General features: G+C 37.8%; 1 long non-coding RNA gene across 1 annotated transcript; it reads left to right on the forward strand.

The window, feature by feature from the left end:
• Positions 1-1,090: 1,090 nt before the first annotated feature.
• On the forward strand, positions 1,091-2,791 carry LOC117082806. Its single transcript, XR_004436778.1, has 2 exons — positions 1,091-1,167; positions 2,741-2,791. It is a non-coding gene; the product is annotated as an uncharacterized LOC117082806 (long non-coding RNA).
• The last annotated feature ends 8,322 nt before the right edge of the window (positions 2,792-11,113 follow it).

The raw sequence follows: 11,113 nt of genomic DNA on the forward strand, positions 1-11,113 counted from the left end.
CTCAGCTCTGATGACACTTTCTAAGGGGTACCTGTTTAACTTCCTCACTGCTCACTGCAACTCTAAACCAATTTCTCTGTGATTTTCTCTTGAACATTCTGTAATTTTTCCTTATGGCCCTTAAATATTTTCTTTTATCTGTGTTTTGTTTTGTTTTTTTAACTCTATCTCCCCACTAGACATAAATTTCTTGAAGGCAGGAACCGTGACTATTTTGATTATCATTGTATGCCCAGCTCCTAGCATTAAGCTTGGCATATAGTAGCTGAGAACCAAACAATAAGCAAAGGTATTAAGTGGCAATTTTTTAAAAGGTCAAATCATGATTCTCATACAGGTATAAAATGAAAATGTGTTAACAATTTTGTTTGTCATTATTATTATTATTTTGAGACAGGGTCTCACTCTGTCATCTGGGCTGAAGTGCAATAGCACCATCTTAGCCTCAAACTCCTGGGTTCAAGCAATTCTCCTGCCTCAGCCTCAGAGTAGCTGGGATCACAGGCACATGTCATGATGTCTGGCTAATTTTTAATGTTGAGATTACAAACATGAGCTGCTGCACCCAGCCTAAATCATTATTAATAAGGGAGTCAGGCAGATATTAAACCAATTGAAAGGAGAAGTAAAAGAGTAAGTATATAGAATCCATATATCGATCTGGAATATTGTAACAAACGAGCAAATTGAGAAAAAACTGACTTCTTCCACAGTGGGGAGGGAAGTCAACTGAACCTTCACCTGATAGCATTGTTTGCATATTTATAAACAAGAATTGTTTTGCATTACTGTCAGTTATCTGCAACTTACAGAGTTGTAAAATAGCTCAAAGGCAATGAAAAGCTAGAATCAGATAACTTGGAAGACGATGCTCTAAACAATACATATTTTTCTACTACAGCACACATTTTTCCTTACAACAAATAAACATTCTGGAGGCACACAGCATTTCATTTGGAGGGGATGGTGAGAGAGTTTAGAAGTCATGATAAAGGAGGAACAGTTGAGCTAAACCTTGAAATGTTGGTAAGGTTTCAATAATAGCAAAGCACTAGAGATTTTTGTCCTTCTGATAGCAATGAATTTTTGCAGGCAAGAATATAGTCTGTGAGACAAGATAAGAAGCCATTGCAACAGCCCAGGGGAGAAACTTCTAGAAAAGACAAGGTAACATCCATTGGGGAAGGAAAGGCCCTGAGTACTGTTTCTGGTGCCAGCATTTCTTGTGTGACTTTGGAAGAGTTTACAGATCTCTCCAGGCCTAATCTTCTTTTATCATAGGAATGTTAATTTAGCACCCAGCAACAGGGTTACAATGGTGAAGGAAAAACAAGCATGGAACTTAGATTCTAATGTATCTGGGTAACAAGGAAATGTGGACATCCTAAAGGAGCTCCCAAGCTCTAATCAGAGCGTGTAGTTGTAGATGCACTTTCTAACATCATGTTGAAATGAGAACAATTGTCCACCATCTGTGATGGAGATTATTTAGTACATAAATAGTATAGGAAAGAGATTCCTTATCACATTCCTTATCATAATCAAATAAATGAAATATCTTTGATTGTCTTCTAGTACAGGGGCCAGAAAACTTTGTCTGTAAAGGGCCAGATGTTAAATATTTCCATCTTTGCTGGCTATACTATCTCCATTGCAATCACTTACCCCAGCTGTTGTAGCTTGAAAGCGGCCAGAGACAATATGTAAACAGGATGTGCCCATGTTCCGATAAAACTTTATTTTTAAAAAACAGGCAGTGGGCCAGATATGTCCCAAAAGACCATGTTTTTCTAAACTCCATTTTAAAAGGTGGGTGGTTGGGTGCAAAGAAGATTATTAGAATTGTGAATGATCCTCAGAGATACTAGTCTTTAGAGAGTAGAGATCATTTTATTTATCTTTGTTCTAAACAATGACTTACACATAAATTATCAGTACATTGTAAAAGAAAAAAAAAACTTTTTTTAAAGGATTCATCCTTCTCTGAACTTTCAGAGCAATTTGTCTCTCTTACAGAATTAATCACATCTTACCTGGTTTTAGAGTCACCCCTGCAAATATCTTTATTCCCTACTATGATCTAAACTCCTGGAAGGAAGATATCATGCTATTTTCAGTGTTTCCCTTTGCTCCCTGAGAGGTGCTTTAAAAAGTGTTTCTTGAATGAGTGAATGATTTCTTCTGTATTTTTGTTGTTTATCAATTTTATTTCTAATCTTTCATGGCCTCAATAAAATGCAAGGGCTTCCCCCTTGAGCATGATTAGCAGTATCTCAGCAATTTCCCCAGGAATGAGACCTCTCTCAGAGCAGGATGCTTGCCTGTGATCATAACTGTCTGTTCCTCACCATTCTCTTTACTTTGTGGGGCTAGTCTTGAATAACTGATTATTTGCTTCTTAGGAAATGTCCTTTTAGTGACTGACTGTGACCCATTTAACATAATTCAATATAGTATTCCCATATTTCCCCCCTGGGCTGTCCTTTTCACGTGTCTGAGAGCTTATTCTTTATGTAAGAAAGGAACAGTGTTTTGTTGTGGATCATTTTATATACCAGACAATGAACTGTCAATGGAAATAGATGTCAGTTGCCTTCAAATTTCTAGTTTATTTGTTTTTATTTTTTTTAAATTGTCCTTAAGTGTTCCTTGCCTTGTGAGAACACCAAGGCCTTCTTTCCCTGCCTACTAATAGCTTTTTCATGAAGTGAATTTTTTTATTTTTCCTTTTCTTTTTTAGCTTTTAAGCAGTACCAGATGTTGAAAGAACTTTCTCTGATTGGTGTCCAGAGAAAACAAAAAGCATGTATCACTTCAAGCCTGACCTGCAGAAGGAGAAAATGGACTCTACAAAGGCTGCCAGAATTAAACACACTACAGATGGTATAAAATGAACATTTTAGAGTTGTGTGTTTTTACCCCTGTGTTTTCATTGTTCTGTTTCACACCTGATTACAATATTAACTTTTGTTAAGAAAAGGTAAAGTAAAAAACAGAAAAGTCACAAGAAAAAGATTTTATCTTAGATATGTCTTGGTTTATATGATCTTAGGCCACAGTTTACCAAAGGGAGCTCCATGTTCACTCTGTGGGACGTTGAGGGACGTTTTGAAAGGGGAAGGGGGATTTGTGATCAAATGCTATAGTTTGAATGTATGTGTCCCTCCAAAATCCGTAAGTTGGAAGTGAAATTCCAAGGTGATGGTAGAAGGTGAGGCCTTCTGATAGAAGGTGATTAGATCATGACAGCTCTCCTCTCCCAAATAAAATTAATATCCTTTAAAAAGCACTAGAGGGAACTAATTAGGCCTTTTTCCCTTCTGCCTTCTGTCATCTGAGTTAACTGTCATGGAGGTAACTCTTTCTGCCACGTGAGGATGCAGTAACAAGAAGCCACCTTGAAAGCACAGAGCACCCCCACCAGCCACCGAATCTGCTGATGACTTGACCTTCAACTTCCCAGCCTCCAGAGATCTAAGGAATAAATTTTTCTTTTTATAAATTTCCTTGTCTCAGGTGCTTTTTTATAGCAGCGCAAATGGACTGAGCCACTAAGTACATGTTAGATCTGATGGAATAAACAAGTTAAGCAAGAGACTAACCAGTACCAGGAACTTCCAAAGAAGTATATATAGTTTTGGCTTTTCTCATAACCTGCACAGAATACTTCTATTGTAGAATATTTTATAAAATGATTGCCCTTGGCATACACTTGAGAAAGTGCCTTGTGCTAGAAAAAATAAATTTGCTTAAAAAAAGTAAGCCCATGATTTTTAGTGTCATTAACTCTATAGTATTAACCTTAACATGTATGTGTGTTAACAATGTTGATACACATTAACATAGTATAGAAGATAGCCTGTCCTTATCTCCTGTCTCCAAAGAGTATGCAGTCTGGTTCGAAAGTATGGCACACACACCTAAAAAGTTATTTAATGTGACAGTGCCAAACCAGTGGTCAAGAAAACAATCACTATACAACTTTTTAAAAACTATATGTGGTGGTGCCATGGAGATTCTCTGAAGGTACCACAGGGGCACCTCTAAGGCAGGAATAGCTAAGGAGAAAGTCAACCAGGAAGGGCTTAAGTTCCTATCCTTGACTTAGAAAATAAGATGTCACTTGAAGAAAAAATCCCTGTAAAATGCTCAAATGATTAACAGATACTTTTCCACTCAATAAACGAACTGATATTGCTGCTGTCTCTGTTTGGTTTCCACGGCTGAGCAGACTGCTCCTTCTTGCCCTTGGAAGAGGCAGAAACAGGAAAATAGGTAGTCAAGCAAGATAAGAGGAAGTGGCAAGAGGTGAAAAGAGAGTATGAGAGAAGGTAGAGAAAGCGACATAAGAAGCAAGTGGGGGAAAACAAAATGAAGAAGGAAAAAAGGATGAGAGTGAAAGAGAAAAGTTCCCAGAGCCGCAGGTGGAGGAAGCATTTTGGGGGTTTTCCTGAGTGAAAGGCTCTAGGTGGTGCAGGGTGGGAAAAAAGAGAAGAGAGAAAGGGGGACCCAAGAAACATGGATGGGATTATGGAGTAGTATTGTTCATATGTTTAAGATGAAAAATAAAACTCCCTTTTTAAATGCTATTTAGGACTATGCTTTGCTTGAATGTGATTCCATGTAGATATTGGATCATGTAGGCTCAGAACTCATAACAGTTACACAGATAAATGTGCCATTTGCATTAGGCTTTTTGAAATACTGCAAATAACTTGAGGACCCCACTATTAACTTTGAGCCTTCTGAGGTGTTCAAGGGCGCCAGGGTGGAAACTCATTCCTTTGATGATGTTGACAAAACCGTGAAGGACTTTTAAAAGTCTAATTAGGAAGTCCAATGAGATTAACTGCTTTATTATTTGTACCGAACTTGATAAACAATCTGAAATGGTTTGCGTTTTCATACTTAGAATCTCCTGATGCCAAGCCTTGTATCTTCTTTCTAGTTGCTATAGAAATAGTGCAAGGAATCGACTGATTTGTTCAAAAGAATTTATTTCTTTCTGACACCATTGCCTTTAAAAGCAACATTCAGATTATTTATAAAAATTGGGTCATTGCACTGTATGGTAATTATAAATGCTATATTTTAATTGAAGGCTATGAATAAGACACTTCTGATTTTATCTTGGTTAGATTTGATGGGTCCTTTGAGGTTCTTTTATATCTGGATGTCTAACATAATTCTCAAGTGTCTTTTTTCCTTCTTTTCTTTCTCCTTCTTTCCCTTCCTTCCATCCTCCCTCCCTCCCACCCTTTCTTCCTTCCTTCCTTCCTCTTTCTCTCTTTCTCCTTCCTTCCTTCCTTCCTTCCTTCCTTCCTTCCTTCCTCCCTTCCTTTTTTCCTTCCTTCCTTCCGTCTGTTTCTATTAGTACTTTTTCCTGGCAATTCCTTTCTTAAACACTTATAGTTAACTTCAACCAAAGAAGGAACCCTTTATTTCCATCCATGCTGCTTTCTGGAACCACTCATCTTGCTGCTAACAACCATTTCATTTTGGGTGTCTTAAGGGATGCAAATTAATGGAGAAAAAATTCACTGCCTTCTGGAATCATCTCCTGTCTCGAATTTATGGCCCTCGGGAGGCCCAGGGCATGATTCTGAGGTAATTTTCTCTACATACTGTGACAAGAATGAACTTTTGAGAACCAAAAGTGCTTGTTTCTTGCCATACTCAGGTGAGGGGGTCAGAATGCCGTTATCTCTCTCCTGACCTCAAACAGAATTTGTGCTCTCCCCTGCAATTAGAAGTATTCAAGGGGAGTGTTGGGTAACTCAGGTGCAGATGGCCCAGATCTTACTACCACAGATGAAATGATGATGCCTTTTAAAGAGACTGTGAAGATATGCTGCTTCAAATTTCCTTTTTGTTGCTTGGTTTTGTCTTTCTGTCATTCATAAGCCACTTTATCATCTTAATACATGAAATTCTGAGGCCAAGTCTGTTGAAAGTATTGCTTTCCACAGAAGACTGTATATCGTAGTTTCAGCTGCACAATTTTTTTTTTTTTTGCTACATTTTTGCATATGGCATTCTCTGCAGGCACATATTTGACTTCTTAATATAAGGGGCCAAGGATTTGAGAAAAATTTATTTTGAAGAAATCCTACAATACTTCCTTTTCCCCAGAGCCCATAAGCTGAAGTTATAGGAATTATGGGGGCCAAAAGATAATTTAACCATCTATTTTTGTGGAGACGTCTGATGAGTAGAAGGAACACTTAGACATCTTTTCCCAGCTTCTCCTCTTTCTTTCCTCAACAAGAAGGTTTAGAAATAGCAATTAAGAGTCTTGCTGTTTTCTCAGTTCTGCTGCTGCCAAATTTAGCACTACCTGTATTGCCTGGCCTGAACAAAAACCAGTCCCCTCCTCATTTTTCTTCAGTTCTCCAGTTATTTGCTTACAAATGGCTCATTTAGCTGTTCTTCATTTACAGGAAAGCTTTCTGGGACCTCATCAAACCCCTCCTCTCTCACTTTTAAATCTCTCCCCAGGTTCCTTTCTCAACTACTTTTAAAAATTCTTTTCCCTCAGAGTGACTCTGAACCCACCACTTTTCTTTTCAAAAATGATGTCACACACATTTCCATATCCAAATTGTTGTGATTTCAAGATATTGTATATAGGAGCATAGACAAGATGGGAGGAGCTTTAGAGAAATAACTCTCTATGGTGTGTATGTATTTGTTTACCATGCAACTACACAAAGTGGAAAGAAGTCCAGAGAGCTTGCCAAGAACTTTCCAAAATCTTCATCCAAAGCCCTGGACTGGAACGCAAATTGAGAATTGCACTTCACACACACACACACCACACACACACACACACACACACAGTGAATAATGCTGCCATGAACACCAGAGCACAGGCATCTCTTTGGCATAAAAAATATATATATCCCAGAACAGTAACTTAAAGCAGTAGCAGCCATTTATCTTGCTCTGAAGATTGACTGGCTCTGCCAGGTAGTTCTTGCTCAGGATCTTTCACAAAGCTGCAGTCAGATGGTGATTGAGGCTGGTGTCGTTTTGAAGGTTTCTCACTTATATATCTGGATCTGGGCTGGGAATGTTCAGGAAGCTGGGAGCCAGAACTCCTGGGGTTCCTGGGAAATCTTTTTCTCAATGGGGTCTCTTTACGTTGTCCTTCTACATAGCCACCTCGCAATAGCCATACTTCTTACATAGTTGGTGAACGCTATCAGAAGGAGTGCCAAAGAGAAACCTGAAGACATGGCATGGTTTCTTGCCACAAAAGGTACCCAGTATAACCTCCATAACATTCTCCTTGAGACCGTCACAATGGCTGACCCAGTTTCATACAGAGAGTACCAAAGCACTTGCAACATGCTTTAAAACATCCAGAGCCACACAGAATACTGCTGACTCTATTTGTCTTGGGGTTCCACAGTCATCTTAACACTTGATGGTTTAGAGAAATGTCTTCTTTCTCCTATCCTTTTAAAGTCTTTTTCTTCTTCCATCTTCATCTGGGACACCTAGCATTATTCTTACAATGGTCTCAGATCAAGGATGGCAGACAAGAAAAGAACGCACTCAAAGGTTTATGTGTATTAATATAGAGACTGGTATAGGGACTAGGATAAATAAATAATTCTTTATCATAAAAAAGTCAAGGAAAAAATATAATGTCATCTAACAGTTGCATTTATTTCAGAAGATAAGAAGGAGTAGTGGGAACTGGGGAAAACTGTTTAAAACAGGTATCTGTTGTTCAGCTGTAGCCAGTTGTTATCATGAGGGATGTAGGCCCCATTGTGCCAGATCTGCTTATTTTTTAAAGAAAAGTCAGGAATCTGTGTTTTTATATAAAACATCCTGATTGTTAAATACTGGTTACTAGATCAAATAACATCACTTGGGCCAAGCAAAATGTGTCATTGGCCATATTCAAGCTTCCAGATGTCAGCTTGTAACCCCTGCCTTGCATTTCAGAGGAAGGGCGAAGAAAAGTTGATTTCAGGCTACTTCTGATTTCTTATGTATCAAAATTCCTAAGGCAAGAAAACATGAAAAAAGCTATCTATAGGGGAATGAAAAAATGAGAATCTACAGGGAAAAAAATATAAATTAATATTTCAGTAAAGTATCCTGCCCCATGGTGTATACCAGGAGTCAGCAAACTATGGTTCACTGGCCAAATCTAGCCCACTTCCCTGTTTTGTAAATAAAGTATTATTGAAATGGAGCCACACACATTTGTTTCTGTGTTGTACGGTTTCTCTCATGTTACGATGGTGGAGTTAGTAGTTGCAACAGACTGCAGCTTGCAAAAGACTAAAATGTTATTATGTGACTCTTAAAAAAATGTCCAATTTCAGATGTATATCATCCTACACAGTGTCATTGGAGGTAGGAATCATAGAAACTTAAAACTAAAAGCTCTTAAATCCATTTGCTAACTTTCAGACTACAATAAGGATATTTTCATTCTAAGAAAAGGTTGTGATTTGGCTGGATTGCTGGTAGCAACTGGGTGTTCCTGCTGAGCTGGGCCTATAATTAGCAGGTGTACTCAACCTTGGCTGCTTTCTCTGTGACATGATAGTTAAAGCTCATAATTCAGCAGATTTATTCTAGTCAAGAAGAAGAAGAAAATACACTGAAGGCTATGCTTTCCATTCCCTTCCATAGTGTCTTTATTTAATAATCAATGACATGTGTCACTTTAGAGCATAATTCTTCCCTGTCAAGACCCGAAAGCTTAGAATGAGGCTATCATTTGCAAGTCTCCAGATGTGTTTAAACAGACTCTTTAAATGGTTTCTAAGAAAAAAGTCAGTTGCGGTTTTAAGAAAATAATATTAATCTTCCTTACACATTTTTTATAAAAACAAACAGTTTGCCTCTGCCTTATGTGGTAGAAACAGTCATTGACCAATAGGTGCTGCTCTTCTCTGGAAGTGTACAATTCATTAAGAAGTTAATGGCCGGGCGCGGTGGCTCAAGCCTGTAATCCCAGCACTTTGGGAGGCCGAGACGGGCGGATCACGAGGTCAGGAGATCGAGACCATACTGGCTAACACGGTGAAACCCCATCTCTACTAAAAATACAAAAACTAGCCGGGCGAAGTGGCGAGCGCCTGTAGTCCCAGCTACTCGGGAGGCTGAGGCAGGAGAATGGCGTGAACCCGGGAGGCGGAGCTTGCAGTGAGCTGAGATCCGGCCACTGCACTCCAGTCCGGGCGACAGAGCGAGACTCCGCCTCAAAAAAAAAAAAAAAAGAAGTTAATAAACTGGTAAGGTCTACAAGCATCTGAATGATTCAACCTAAAGCATCATTATTGCTATAGTTTCACTTGGAGGCTATGTTTCACCAACTACACACAAAAAAAGAAATAAAATAAAATGACCAGAGGACCTCCGGTTCAGGACCAAGATGGAATGCCATAGACACATTTCTTATTCTTCCTGCTAACTACAGCTAAAAACTCTCCACTACATTATATAGAGGGAAAACACAAGGAGATGTCAAAAGGTAGAGAAAACCTTGGGGCCCAAAGAATGACACAGTCGTGTCAATGAAGGTGATCTGCAGAATTTAGATGTCCACTTTCACCTGGAGTAATGGGCAGGATCCCCCTTCACCTGCCAGTGTGGTGTCAAATGAGGCTTGTGAAAACAGAAGGCTTAAATAACATCTAGAGTTTTATAAAATAATATTGAAATACTCAGCATACAATCAGAAATCAGTTATCATATCAAGAACCAGGAAAATCTAAACTCAAATGAGAAAAGACAATTAACATATGTCAACACCAAGATAATACATATGTACAAATCATCCAACAAACATTTTATAGCAACTGTCCCAAAAAGTGATTCTATAAGCAATTGCCATTACAATGAAAAAAGTAAAATTAGAAAGTTACAGCAAAATTAAAAAAAAATAGATGACATAAAGAAGAGCCAAATGGACATGTTAGAACTGAAAAATCCAATAACCAAAATTAAAAACTCAAGGGATCATCTCAATAGAGTAATGGAGCAGACAGAGGAAAAAAATCAGTTATGTTGAATATAGAGCAACAGAAATGACCAAGTCTGAATAACAGAGCCAACACAAACTAACAAAAAAACTGAACAAATTCTGAGGGACCTGTGGGATTAAAACAGAAGAGCTCACATTCATGTCATTGGAATACCAGGAGAGGAAGAGGGTGGTGATTAAAAAAAAAAGTAGACCAAAATTTGGCAAAAGTAATAAACAATAAATAAAAAGCCAAGTGAATCCCAAACAGGTTAAACTCGAACATCCATACAAAGACACATTATACTCAAACTTCAGAAAAATAAAGGAAAAAGATCTTGAAATCAGCAAGAGGGAGAAGCCACCTTATCTATAGGATTAAAACAATTCAAACACAATGAATTTCTCATCAGAAACTACTTAACAGAAAGGGCAGAAAGAAGTGATACATTTTTCAAGTCATGGAACAAAAGAACTGTCAATGCTAAATTCTATATTCAGCAAAATTATTTTTCAGGAATAAAGGGGAAGTAAAGACCCTCTCAGATGAACAAACACTAAGAGAATTTGTCACCAGTAGACCATTTGTAAAGGAAGTTCCTAAAACTGAAAGGAAGTGATTAAAGAAAGAATCTTGGAATATCAAGAAGAAATAACAACAGGAAGAACAAAAATATGGGTAAATAAAATACATTATTCTCTTCTTGACTTTTAGATTATAATTGATGATTAAAGCAAAAGATATAAGTGTGGTGTGATTCCCAACATATATAGAGTAAATATATAAGGTAACTATATTATAAACAGGGGTTTATGAAGACTTTCATTAAAGGACTTTATTAGAGGTGAGGTTTGTAACCTTCATTCAAACTTGTCTGTATCTTGATAGCAGTGGTTGTTACATAAATTACACATATGATAAACTGTCTTAGAACTACATGCACACATTTTACCTATGTCAGTTTCCTGATTTTGATATTGAACTATAGTTATATAAGATGTTATAGATGAAATGTTCATGTCCCTCCCAAATTCATATGCTGAAACTTAATTCCTCAATATGATGATATGAAGAGGTGGGGCCTTTGGGGGATGATTAGCTCTGACAGTCGGTCTCTT

This window comes from Trachypithecus francoisi, unplaced genomic scaffold, assembly GCF_009764315.1.
Source record: "Trachypithecus francoisi isolate TF-2019V2 unplaced genomic scaffold, Tfra_2.0 Lachesis_group9, whole genome shotgun sequence".
In the NCBI taxonomy this organism is placed as follows: Eukaryota; Metazoa; Chordata; class Mammalia; order Primates; family Cercopithecidae; genus Trachypithecus; species Trachypithecus francoisi.